Source organism: Dipodomys merriami, unplaced genomic scaffold (genome assembly GCF_024711535.1).
Source record: "Dipodomys merriami isolate MVZ:Mamm:240054 unplaced genomic scaffold, mDipMer1.0.p SCAF_4, whole genome shotgun sequence".
NCBI lineage: Eukaryota > Metazoa > Chordata > Mammalia > Rodentia > Heteromyidae > Dipodomys > Dipodomys merriami.
In genome coordinates this window covers 19,337,122-19,351,475 of record NW_027205603.1, presented here as the reverse complement: position 1 = coordinate 19,351,475, position 14,354 = coordinate 19,337,122, and the positions used below count along the sequence as shown (strand labels likewise).

At 43.6% G+C, this 14,354-nt stretch overlaps 1 pseudogene; it reads right to left on the bottom strand.

The window, feature by feature from the left end:
• Positions 1-7,846: 7,846 nt before the first annotated feature.
• LOC138805552 (protein O-mannose kinase pseudogene) lies at positions 7,847-11,732 on the bottom strand (annotated as a pseudogene).
• Positions 11,733-14,354: the final 2,622 nt, after the last annotated feature.

Genomic DNA, 14,354 nt, shown 5'->3' with positions numbered 1-14,354 from the left:
ATGAGCAACTCTCAGTTGCCAAAAGGATCTGCTTCTTTGTTTGTTTTTTGTCATGGGGCTTGAACTCAGGGCCTGGGTGCTGTCCCTCAGCTCTTCAGCTCAAGGCTAGCGCTCTACCACTTGAACCACAGTGCCACTTCCGGTTTTCTGGTGGTTTATTGGAGATTAAGAGTCTGATGGGCTTTCCTGCCCAGGCTGGCTTTGAATCTTGATACTCAGATCTCGGCCTCCTGAATAGGATGACAGGTGTGAGCCACCAGTGCCTGGCAAAGGATCTGCTTTTTATTATTCAAGTGAAAGCCATTGGAAAGCCCCTTATATTGGCAATGCTATAAGTTTGAGTTGAACATAAGCACCCAGGTGAACATTTGTCCTGACAATTTGTCCTCTGTGGCTCTTTATAGAAAGTTCTCAAGCTGTTACAGTTAAAAAAAAAAAAAAAAACCAAGACTGACATTTTATAGCTCTCAAAGTTTTGTGTGATTTGTGGTTAGGGAGACCTGTTCCTTCTGAGAATTGTTTGTATAAGAATTTCAAATGTGGGTTAAATAATGTCATTCCAAAATACAGTGTTGGGCAAAAATAGTAAATGAACTTACATGTAACAGTATTCATACCAGTTTGTGTGGTTAGTGGAACAACAACTTTTTTGCCGTTTCTTCCATGAGACTTCATCTCCAAAACAACCAGGAAAAAAGCTGGCTGAAGGAGAAAGCCAGCCTCCTGTACTCTGCCTTGAACTCAGGACCTGGGCACTGTCCCTTTTCTAAAGGCTGGCGTTCTACCACTTGAGTCAAGGTTCCACTTCCAGCTTTTTGGACGTTAATTGGAAGTAAGTCTCATAGACTCCTTCCTGGGCTGACTACCATGATACTCAGGTCTCAGCCTCCTGAGGAGCTAGGATTATAGGTGTGTCACTAGTGCCCAGATGCACATTCTTCATATTTGGACATGTGCTGTAATGTCTTGTTCTCTGAGACATCCCGCATAGAAGATCATCTCTTCTGGGTTGCTCTAGCCTGGCCCAACTTTAAGCCTTTGTATTGCCATCTGCTGCCTTTCTTGTTTATTGCTCACTGTCTTCCTCCTGCTCCTGGGATGCCTGCTCAGGAAGCCATGCCTCATCTAATTCATTCCCTGCTCCACAGAGTGAGTAAGGTTTTATAACCAACTTCTCAAGTAAAAAGAGCAAAGGCATCCTACAAGAAGATAACACAAATGCCTAAGAAAAATGTTCCTCACATCAAAACCTCATGGAGCTGGGTGCTGGTGGCTCGGCTTACACCTGTAATTCCTACTCAGGAGGCTGAGATCTGAAGATTGCTGCTGAAAGCCATCCCGGGTGAAAGCCTTCAAGACTCATCTTCAATTAGCCATCAAAAGGCCAGAAATGGAGCTATGGTTCAAGTGGTTGAGTAGGAAAGCTTGGGGATAGCATCCAGGACCAGAATTCAAGCCCTCATGATTGACAAAAGTCTCAAAGGAACTTTATTGCCTGGGCTGGCTTCGAACTGCAACCCTCAGATTTCAGCCTCCTGAGTAGCTATGATTACAAGCATGAGGCACCAGTGCCTGGCTCTTTTTTTCTTCTTTTACATTCCTTTTTCATTTCTCTTTTTTTAGGTAAGATCTTGGGCTTTGGCCTACATCTGTCTCCTAAATTGCTGGGATTACAGGCATGAACCAACTTGCCAGTCAATGCTTTTCTTTTTCACTTCTCTGCTGACGGGAAAGCAGATGCTTTTCTCATTGTTTCTTGTAGGCTCTGAGGTTTAGAAAGGTGAAGTGACTTGGCAATGGTCATATAGTCAGCAAACAGCAACTCTTCCAGCCAGACCTGCCACGTGAATCTTTGTATGTGTGACCCTTGGAGAAGGGATTGCTGCAGTATTTCAGCTTTAAAAATACTTAGCAAATAAAGCAACTTTAAGTGTGGATGCGGTGTGGGGATTCTGCTATTTTTATAGTTGCTATATGTAGAAATCATTTTATTTGGCATTTTATAGAAATCTACAAGTTGGTATTTCAGAATTGCCTGATCCTCCTCCATCCTGTCAAGGTTTAGGAGTCAGAGAATATTGAAGTGTGAGAAGCCCTTACTTTGTTCTTTCTACACTTGTAATTTTTGTAAGTTGGAGATGCTTTTTTTCCAGCTCAAAATGTGTCTTTCCTGTGACTTTTTTTTTCTTTTTGTTGCAGTCCAGCGGCCTAAACTTAAGGGCCTGGGAGCTATACTTTATCTTTTTTGCTCAAGGCTAGTGCTCTGCCTCTTGCAAGCTCCATTTGCAGCTTTTATTTTTGTGCTTAATTGGAGATGATAGTCTCATTAAATTTCTTGCCTGAGCTAGCTTTGAATATCTGTCCTCAGATCTCAGCTTTCTGAGTAGCTAGGATTACAGGCATGACCCACCAGCACCTGGCCATCCTGTGACACTTAGATATCTTACCTAAACTGGGCCAGCAGCTTGTTATGTCTCAGCTCAGAAGTCCACTTTTCTTGGACTGCCACACCTCACCCCATCATCCATGAGCCCTCATTCACTCATTTGTTTAATGGCACATTATTATCTGATGACACTCTGCTTCTATGCTTGGGTTTTAAGTAGTCAGTCTTCCTATTGAAGGCAGAGCCTGCTTCTCATGGTTAAACAGGAACCTGGCTTCATTGCTTGCTAGATGAACAGCAGCTGCTAAGGTATGGTCTCAGCAAAGGGGATTGCTGATCTCACATCTGGGCACTGGAAAGTACAGCATCCAGAGCTTGCAGGACTGGTTGGCATCAATAGCACAGGCTGTTGACTCAAGTGAGATTGCTGTTGATTGCTTGTCCCTGGCTTTCTGTTTAAAGCTGTTCTTGATTGATGAGAATGGATTCTTGTGATAGCCAGATAATAAATAGCCAGGTCCTCCCTAGAGGACAGAAACATTTTAAGAGTCATAAATCTCTAGCAAACAATCATCTGACTTGCTTACCTCTATACCAGAGGTTACAAGGATAGCCATATGAGGCACTTAGTAAATACATGTTGAAAGGACAATAATACACCCCGATGGAGGACTGGTCTCAGCCATGTCTTCTGTTGTTACCTTATGCAGTGGGTAGTTTCCCCACTTCTCAGGTGACAAAACAGGAGAAGGTAAATAGGGTGGCAGAGCATGGATTTGAACCTTCACCAATCTGATCCTTAAATCTGTGCTTGTAGCTAGGAATGCAAAGGTAAAGCACCTGACACACACACACACACACACACACACACACACACACACACACACACACACACACACACACACACACACACACACACACACACACACACACACACACACCATGCTTACTATTACTTTACCTTCTCACCTCCCAACATAAAGGATTAAATATTCACCTAGGAAAGAAGTGTTTAGAACCCATCCACAAATTTTGCCTCCCTAGAAATTCTAGATGCACAGCTGAATCAAGAAAATAATGGTTTCAAAATTCCTTACAAGTTGTGTGTAGTGGCTCAAGCTACTTGGAAAACAAAGATCCGAGGAGTCATGGTTGATGACAGCCTTGGCATAAAATTTCTTGAGACTCCATCAACCACTGGCTGAATGTAGTGGTGTGTATTTGTTACCCCAGCTACGGGAGGTACAATGGCTGGACCCAGTGGCACATGCCTGTCATCCCCAGCAGCCAAGAGAGGCATAAGTAGAAAGACTGCAGCCCAGATGGGACTAGAAATAATACAAGACCTTACCTTGAAAAGAACCGATGCAAAAGGGAACTAGAAGTGTGGCTCAAGTTGTAGAACACTTGCCTAGCTCTGAGTTCAAACCCTAGTCTGCAAAAGAAGAACGAAAAAAAAACTTGTGAATGCACAGAGCTGAAAACAAAAGAATCCCCTCACCCCTGAGACATTTCACTATTTGTTAAAGAGCGAGTACTAAATACCAGCTCAAGTATTTACCCGTGCATTGCTCAGAAGATACCTGGGCATCTGGTTTGCTAATGCATCATTAGCTTCATGCTCCATTAATGAGAGACTTCTTCATCATTAGCCTTCTTCATCATTAGCTTCATGCTCCATTAAAGAGAGAGTTTGAAAGGTCGACTGGCTGGCTCTGCACAAGGCATTGGGCCCTTGGAATTGTACCTTTGTCATAACTCCATTACAGCATTTTCTTTTCTCCCTAGTCAGGAGCAGAAATTGCTCACAACAAAGCATACTCCAATCCTGTATCTAAATCCTGTTTTGTCTCCATACAGGACCTTTACTGCTACAAATTGTTGGCCAGCCCTTTCTCCTTTGGGAAAGTTATGTTGCAAATATAAGCTCTAAGAACTCCACCATAATATTAAGAAAAAGCATAATAGAAAAATGTATCACTAACAAAGCAAGTGTCTCTAAATTCTCCCATGTGAGTTTCCTTACTGGCTAGTTCTTTTCTCTCCCTCCCTCTTCCTCTCTGCTCCTCTTCCCTTCCTTCCTTTCCTTCCAGTACTGGGGATTGAACTCAGGCCTTGCACTCTACTTGGTTTTCTTGATCGAAGTTGGCACTTTACCACTTGAACCACATCCATTTCCCATTTTTGGTGGTTAATTGGAGATGAGCCACAGATTTTTCTGCTCAAAGTGGCTTCAAACCAGGATCTTCAGATCTCAGCCTCCTGAATAGGCTTGAGCCACCAGCACCTGGCTGGCCAGTTCTTTTTACAAAGAGTACAGATTTGCTCCACAGGAAATTAATGTTTCTGCTGCCTTATTAGCCAAACTAAGTGCAGTGTCAAAGTCCCCTGTGACTTTCCTTCATGATGGGCCACAGATTTTATGAAACTTCTGAATCTCAGTGATCACACTTCTTGGCACTGGAGAAATCCAAATGTCCCTAGTTGCTGAATTTTCTTTGATTACGTGACTAAATATTTTCATAGGTGTGTACATCTTGTTCTCTGGGTAATCTGTTAGAAAGTCAGGGAAGTTTTGGTGTTAAATTACACAGATACTTTCCCCACCCAGGTTCTGCCTGCATAAAATATTTGTTAGGGTAAACAGGTTCCATTCTTAAGACCTCACAGAGCCTGTCATTCTTAGATGAACTGATTGACTTGGTGCTCCTATGGAAATTTGGTGACAAGCAGGACAGCCTGTTAGCAGGAAAATGTCCTGAAATAGCCAGAACAGCTGGGCATAGCATAGAATTTTCCAGCATTGCATTGTACTTATTTAGAGCCCCAGCTAAGTCTGAGTGCTAAGGAGAGCAAGCCTCTGGAAAGGAAGAGGATTCAAGAATGACAGATGAGGGGCTAGCATTTGCTGAACCAGCTTTGTAAGAGCAGACTCGAGAACCAATTCACTGAGGATGCAAGCGTTTTAGTGATCCCAGAACTCTAGCTTTTTTTGAGGAAGCCATTAAAGGCAATCTCCCTATCCACTCATGTTATTCCTCACAAGCCTCAGGAGGCCCTGATGAAAGTTTGAGGGCAAAGTGGTGCCAGCCTTCCATGGAGGGCCCAAACATCAAAGGGGTAAGTGCAGGTACACAAATGCCCCCTTATAGCCTGAAGCACAAACCTTTATTCTTGTTAGCCTAGAAGTCATGAACTAGTAGCTTATGATGCAAACAGAGGCGGCTAGCTCCACATGTAGGGGAGAGGATGGGAGAGGAGGAGAGAAGGAGGTGGGAGCAGAAGGCAAAGGTCATGCGAAGACCATTTTATGGTGGACTGGGCATCAACCAGTCCTTCCACACAGAGGCCAATACTTTATAAACCAAATCAGAGTTGATGTATAGCTACAAGAAGGGAAATTTCATTTGATGAGAACCTATGATACAAATGAATATGGAAATGTACAGAAAAAAATGCCATTCTCCCCCCCCCCACCCCCACACCAAGTATTTGCTACTTGGGAATTTCTAGGTCTTGGGCTTGGGAGCTTGGTTCAAGATAGAGCACCTGCTTAGCAAACACAAGACCCCAGTGGCACCAGAAATCAAAAGGAACAAACACATAGGTGTTTTTGCAGTTGTCACAGACATCTCCAGTCTCTGCCACACACCTGCCCCTCCTCTTGTGTGCCCATCCTCATGACAGGCAGCCCCAACTGTCCAGGCTTGGAGATGTCCTTCTAAAGGGAGTCCCACCCCAGCATGATGCACAGCCTCAGCTGTCACTCCTATGGACCAGTCTAGGACCCCTTGCTCCATGGTGTCTCTCATCAGCTCAATTCAGATGCCCATTGCCTCTCCCCAACATCACCATGGTAACCTGCAGTTTTGCCTCTTTCTCATCCATTCTCTCCATGACAGCTCAGTGCTATCTCCTTATAATGCAGCTCTGACTGGGTCCCTTTCATTGGGAACCTGTAAAACCCACACTCTGCAGTACAGACTGGGGCCCTGGAAGCCTACCCCTGACCTCTTAATGCATGCTTTGGTCATCCTGGACTCTCCTCTAGTCCTACCTGGTGGCTGCCAGTTCTGGGTCATTACCCATTCTGCTTGCTACACTCAGATCATCCTCTTGTCCTCTATCAGCTTAGCAACTGCCACATGTCCTCTGGAATTGGCCATACTCCTCCTCAAATAGCCCTAAACTGGATACTGCCCATTCAGCTTGTCAGCAAATCGCCTTTCTGCCTCTGCACACAGTAGCTCCCAGAGTAGGGACAGGCCTCAAACATCTCTAGTACCAAGCACTATTTGGGACATGTGTCACTCACTGACTAAAAAAAAAAAAATAGTGTTGTCATAGGGCATAATTTCAATACATCTCATCTGGGGAATGATGGGTTTTTATTTTCTACCAAGAGCAAAGCATCAAGAGATGGGTGCACAGGCTGCTTTGGGGTTCCAACTTGACGAGATTAAAGGATGCTTAGGGAATTGGTGAAGCCAGTTGGAGACTGAAGTCAGTCAACCGGATGGGGAAGACCTGCCTCAAACTGGGGCTGCAGATTGGGTTCTTCTGGGACTTCTGCTGCTTCAACGAAATGACTCATTTCCCTGGTTCTCCAGGCTGCAGACTGACTGCCATTGTGGGATTCAGCCTTGGTGACCACAAAAGCCAAACTAACAAATCCCCTAGCTAGCTAGCTAGCTAGCTAGAACACAGTAGCCTTTGGCAGGCAGTCTCAAAGCAAGACAGTAGGAGTTCTTCATTCTTTCTTTGTAAAGTCTATCCAAACTAGTCCTGATCTAAGCTCTAGATACTACAGGAGCACCCCACATTTACCTCTAATCTGGGTGTGTTTATTTGGTGACATAATATATGAGGTAACCCGCCCCCATGCACACCCAAGGGGTCAGAGTGGGTACTGTGTGCCTGAACAACAAACGTGGCTTCTTGTTGGGTTTCTACTGTTATATTTCTTAGGGCCATTGGGAGTACTCTCTCTCTCTCTCTGTGTGTGTGTGTGTGTGTGTGTGTGTGTGTGTGTGTGTGTGTGTGTGTGTGTGTGTACTCGTACTTTAGGGCCTGGTACTCTTTCTTAGATTTTTTTTTTTTTTACTCAAGGCTGATGCTCAACCACTTGAGTAACACCTCCACTTTTGTTTTTTTTCCCACAAACTTTTCTGCTCAGGCTGGCATTGAACCTTGATCCTCAGATCTCAGTCTCCTGAGTAGCTAGGACTACACGTGTGAGCTACTGGTTCCCAGCCACCATAAGTAATGTTTGTAATGTATGCATGTCCCTCCTCTATTAGGCCTTGATATATTCAGAGGATAGTAGAAGAAACTTGAAAGTTTGCTCCTACACCTGAAAATGTGAGTACACACACCTGCATGTGAGTGTGGTCAGCTCTGGGGTTAACTGTCAAGACTATAGTCCAGCAAGAGACAGAGCTCTGAGCCCAAATTAGATTTTCAGGTCTGCTCTTGGGCAATGTCCTTCACTTTGAGTTTTAGCTTGTTAGGATTGCCACAGCCTGAGTGAGGCCACACAAGGGTGGATTCTCTCACATTCTGGAGGCTGCAAGTTCAAGGCCCCAGGGTCAACAAGGCTCATTTCTTCTGAGATCTCTCATTGGCCTCTAGATGTTCATCTTCATCTTGGGCCTTCCTGGGTACTAGGACTTCAGCAGAGGGATTTGGGAAAAACACAGTTTAGCCTGTACCATTTTTCTTTCTTTGCTGTCTAAAGGAGTTGAGCCAATTATTTCTTCTTTTTTATATATTTTTATTGTAAAGATATTTTTATTGTACAGAGGGCCTACCATTACATGAGCAAGGTTATTTCTTCTTTTTAATTTAAAAAATTTTTAAGAGGGGTGTAGAGGGGTTTCAGTGGTTTCTGAGGTTCTTTCCAAATCCATGGTTCTCATTTGAGAATGTGCTCGTCTACACGTGTCATTCCTTGTTAGAGTGCACCCTGCAAGTGCAGTGAGCCCAGTGGGCCCCTGACTGGCTCCTACCTTGACTAACAGGCTCTACTCTCTCATGAGAATCAATGCCAGCTTCCTCCTGAGCTGTCCCATTTTACCATAGGGAGGATGATGGAGTGAGCAAGAAAAACCTCGCACACAGAAGAAAAATGACCTCTTGTCAGCAGATGAGAGACATTCTTGCTTGAGATCCTCCTCGGGGGTTTCAACTAAGCTCCAATGAGAGGACACAGCTACCTACCCCTATCCTTAGCGTGTGCATCATTGGCCACTTGCTCCCAGCTGCTCCCAATGGTCATAATGACAGAGCTGCACTTTGAAATATCTTGTGACTTCTTCAGTTCCTGGTCTGCCAAAGGACTCCAATTTAACAGAAAAGAGAGATGACAGAAAGCAACGTGTTTTAGATTTGGGCCAACCCTGAGAAATGGTAGAAATCCCTTACTGTTCACATCTTGTTCCACAGGCATGTATGTAGTCTGTCTATCTATCTATCTATCTATCTATCTATCTATCTATCTATCTATCTATCTATCTATCTATCTATCTATCTATCTATCTCCAGTTGTCAGAACAGGAGTCAAGGTGAGACTACTCAGGAGAAGGAGAGTGGAGAATGGAAAAAGAAAGAGGATGAGTAACTGTGTAGCACATTACAAGTATACATGAAAGGAGCCCAGAGAAACACAACAAAGGTGAGATCAACAGTGGCATGGGAGGAAAAAGAGACAGACTGTGGAGAGTGAAGACTAGCAGGAGAGAGGTGTGTCTCCTGGGAGATTCAAGATGATGGAATTTTGTCTAAATAGACTATTTGCATCAATGAAAACAGGACCAAGAAATCTATTGGGGACAATGCTTCTGAGAGGAAAGGGTGCAAGGAGTGTGATGGAGGGGGTAAAACTGATTAGAGGACAGCATTTACATGTAAGGACATGTAATAATAAAGTTCCCCAGTATAACTCATGTAAGCCAGTAAGGAAACAGAAAAGGAGATCTTAACGTTCCCATCTTGTTTTTCATACCATTGCTGAAGCTTTTTGTTGTTGTTCTCTCTCTGAGTGTGTGTGTGTGTGTGTGTGTGTGTGTCTGTGTGTGTGTTTGTGTGTGTGTGTGTGTGTGTGTGTGTGTGTGTGTCTGTGCCTCTCCTGGGTCTTGAACTCAAGGCTTGGGCACTGTTCCTGAGCTCCTTTTGCTCAAGGCTATCACTATACTACTAGGGCCACAGAGCCACTTCCAGCTTTCTGAGTAGTTGTTGGAGATAAGAGTCTCATGGACTTGCCTGCCTGGGCTGGCTTTGAACCACAATCCTCAGATCTCATCCTCCTGAGTAGCTAGGATTGCAAGCATGAGCTGCCAGCAGCACCCAGCTGATTATATTTTTTACATTGACCATTAGGGTTTTTTCTCCTGAACCAAAATGGCCAAACAACACCAACAACTTAGGTCAGAAATAAAGACTCTTGGGTCACCTCATTTTGCTGTAGAAGTTGAAAGGAGCAGCAATATGCTGATTCTGTTCTCAGGGCATCTACAATACTTAATTAGTAAAGGCTCAACTCAAGGAAATCTCCAGCTTTCAATATACACTTTCAATATACACTTTTATACCTTATTGGCAAAATTCATAGTCTTCGTTCTTTCCTTCCTTTTTCTTTTTCCTTTTTTGTTCTTAATTTATTGTATTTTCATTATCATAAAAGTCTATCATCGTTTGGTTTGTAAGCTGAGGGGAAAACTAGGGATCCATTGTTTAGGAATGGATAATAAAGGCACATCCTTACAAAGACAGAAAGAGGAGATTCCCTCAGTGTCTAACGATGACCTAATGGAGTCACCAGGTAGCAACAGACTTGATGTTGAATCATCAATGTCTACTAACCAGTGAAGGTTGAAAGCCTCATTCTTTTCTTTTTCTTAAGAGCTTAGAAACTTTATTAGGGTAGGTAAGCCTTCTTTATTGTAAGCAACCATCCCAGAAGACCACACGGACACCATCATGTACAGGAGAAGGAGGTTTATAAGGAGGTTTATCAGTGGGGTCATCTACCCCATGGGAGTGGGAGCTGTGTGGAGTCTGTCCCTATCCAGGTTCATTGTGGTAACACTGGGGCTAGAGGGGGACATACTCTGGGTGTACAACTCTGTCTGGGCAGGGAGTGGGAGTGTCCACCTGTCTGGGATCCCGGGGAGAGGCAGGGTGGAGTTCAGGTTTGGGTGGAGGGCCTTCTGCTGATGCATCTGGGGCAGATACAAGCTGCTCTGAGAAGTGTAGTGGGAGGGGCTGAGGGCCTGAGGTGGAGGGAATGCTAACATTTATGACCATATGACCATATGGTAGCTTCATTGTGTCTCTACTTCTGCAACAAAAAGCAAATGTGCACAGAAATGGGCAGCCAGGTTTAAATCAGATCTGCTTTGCTCTCGCTTCCACTTGGGCTGCCAGGAGATGTGAACATACTCGAACGTTCAAATAGATGAAGAAAAAGAACATGGCTAAAAAGCAAAACAAAATGAAAACCCCAAGCTCAAGCAACAACTTCCATCATGAGAGTAGAACTTTACATCCCACCCATCAACAACTAGCCTGGGCTTTAATAGCATTTCCCTTGTCTGAGACCTTGCAGTATCTCTGAGTGAGTTAAAAACCTTCTGATAAGTATCCAGAATATCCTGAGCAGTGAGTGGGTCTTTCTAAGGTGTCTGGCTCTTACAAGCTTTATGAATATCAAACAAGTGGAATCGAACCATATCACACCTTTCTACACAACCCAAGGAAGCTAGAGACATCTGGAATCTTCCAGATGTGGATCTTCCCATCATAGGAAGTCATAAGATCATCATGAAAAGGTGTGTCCTCTCCCAAGGGCCACAGCTGCTCTGGAGACACAAAATCCCCATGAAACTCCCTGTGGGCACATCTCACAAACATCCTAGGCCTGTGGTTCCACAGGGGTGAGACATCTACATTTGCCACAATGCTCAGGTTACTTGTGAGCCAATAGTGGGACAATGTCTTGGGCAAGTCATTAGAATCACACATGACCCATGTGTCCAGAAGGCTGAGGGGTAGGTAGTTCAATGATACTGACAAAACCTATGGCCAACTGCAGCCTGTGCTGCCATGTGTTCACATTTTGGTACTTTGAACGTTTTAGTGTTTATTCCAGGTTTCTCAAGGAACCTAAGGGGTGATATTCAGTAAGGATACTGTTGTCATCCTCAGAATAGCAAAGCAGTGTGACAATGTGTTTGTTTTGTGGTGATTTCAGCATCTGCAGTCCATGGAGGAAATCACCTTTCATTTCCAGATTCCTCAGCTGTGAGAGAGCAACTTTGCGTTCTTCCCACTCAGACAGAACGACCATCCTGGAAGAGGAACAGACCGCTTATGCTCTGGGCTGGAAGAACTCATTGTGGAAGTAGCTTTCTCATAAAGACCCCATGCCCACATCTCTCTTCAGTCCATTCCCTCACATCATCTTCAAAGACTCCAACTGAAACTGTACAACTTTCATCACTCAGACTTAAGCCTCCAAAGCTTCTTCCACATGCACCTGATTCTTGAAAGTTACTCAGGGCTTCTGCAACTGTTTCCTGTTGTAGAGTCTTCTTCTTTTCCAATCCACTTTCCACACAGCAGGTAGGTAAGGCCTTTTTCTGGAAGCCTGGACTTGCCCTGGTTAGTACGCCTAGGGTTGGTAGCATGCTTGAAAGCCCCAATCTTATAACTATAATTACTTATTTATTGAAAAATGCAAGTTAATACAATAAGTGGTATGCTGTGCAAGATTTTTTAAATGAAGTAAAATAAACCTAGCTAACAGAAAAACAATGCTGCACTACCATCAATGCTGTCTTGCAAGAATTCTTATTTTAAACATGATTTTTCTTGCAACTAGGAAAATATTATGAGTTAAAACAAAAACTTTGTTGTTGTTGCTGAAGTTGGACTTGTCATGTAGCCCAGGCTGGCCTTGAATTCCTGATTGTCCTGCCTGGATATCCTGAATGCTAGGGTTATGGGTGTGCCCAGTTGGTCTCTCTCTGTCTCTCTGTGTCTCTATCTCTGTCTCTCTCTCCCTCTCTCTGTCTCTCTCTCTCACCTGGTCCTGGGGCTTGAATTCAGGGCCTAGGTATTGTCCTTGCGCTTTTATTGCTCTAGGCTAGCACTCTACCATGTTTAGCCAAAGCTCCACTTCTGGCTTGTTTGATAACTAATTGGGGATAAGAGTATCATGGGCTTTCTTGCCTGAGCTGGCTTTCAACTGTGATCCTCGGATCTCAGCCTCCTGGGTACAGATGTAAGCCTGGGTTCCTAGCCTGCATCTCTCTTTATGTCTGTGATTTCTTCTAACCTTCTCTGTTTTTCCTTTCCTTTTCTTCTATTCTCTTGCTTTTCATTTTTTTGTCTCTTGTAAGAGTACAGTGTACTTCTTATCTGATTATACCAGGGTTAATTTTATAATTACTTTATCATTTGTCCTAGTTACAATACTTGCAGACAGATGGGCATGCATCTGTATATGGCAAGGTAGATTGCAGATTGGTGGGAGAGGTATTTAGATTTAGAGATCTAGTAGAGCTAGATAATGGAATTCACATACAAATTTTGAGGCCAGTCATTCTAAATATGCCTAAGCATTTCAAAGAAAACAAATACAAAACAGGGCGTCGGTGGCTTACGCCTGTAATCCTAGCTACTCAGGAGGCTGAGATCTGAGGATCACAGTTCAAGGCCAGCACAGGAAAGGAAAGTCTGTGAGAGTCTCATCTCCAATAAATCACCAGAAAACCACTGTGGCACTGTGGCCCAAGTGATAGAGTGCTCGCTTTGAGCTGAAGAGCTCAGGGACAGTGCCCAGGCCCAGAGTTCAAGCCCCATGACTGACAAAAAATAAAAATAAAAAACTAAAATAATATATATACATATATATATATATATATATATATATATATATATATATATATATAGAGAGAGAGAGAGAGAGAGAGAGAGAGAGAAGAATGGTTACATTAACACCAGCAAGGTGCATTTCAATGGAGGTGTGCCTCAAGTGGTGGAGCACCAGCCTTGAGCAGGAAAAGATAAGCAAGAGCGTGAGGCCCTGAGTTCAAGCCCCACTACAAGCACACACAGAGAAAGCTAAAAGAAAGATACACCTCAGCACGAAGACCATTGCTAGAGATCCTAAGAGAGTCACTTCATAAAGATGAAAAGGTAAATTCAGCAAGAAGACACAAAAGTCTTAATATGTATATATAATAACCAAATTTTAGAACACATGAAAACAATCAGTTAGGAAATAACATTCATACTATTTTACGTTGTAAAGGGAAATGCTGCACATATATTTGCGAAGGTATTTTTATCAACATAAAGGTACTGGGTAAATAAGAGTGTTGACGTGAGTGTTAGTAAGGTAACAGATTTGGCTTTGACTTTAACAAACTGAAAGGGGAAGAGGAAAGGGGTTAAGGGTAATTGGGGGTGGGGGGGAGCGGAAACCAGAGCGTGTAATTGGGGTGAATATGAACTAAGTACACGATATGCATGCATTTGTGAAAATGTCACGATGAAACCCTTTCTTTTGCATAATTAATAAAGGCTAATAAAAAGAAACATAAAAAAGAAGCCCACGCTAATGTTAAAATGCAGAACATAGACACAGATTAAGATTTAGGTCATGTTGTAGGTTGATTTTCCATAACTCTGCCTTTCAGTTTTTGGATCAAGTAGACCATTAAGCCCCTGCTGACAGTGTCCATCTTGAGATACTGGTGCTTGGCCTTGTAGGCACCCTGGCAACTTCTTAGTCATCCCTGCTATGCCCAAGTGGCCGTGATTCCCTCTCTGATTCCACTGGAATCCAGTGTTGGAAATGTAGTGGAGCAGCTGAGTGCCACGGCTCACACCTGTAGCTACTCAGGAGGCTTGAGATCTGAAGATCAAAGCCAGCTTGGGCAGACAAACCTGGGACACTCTTTTT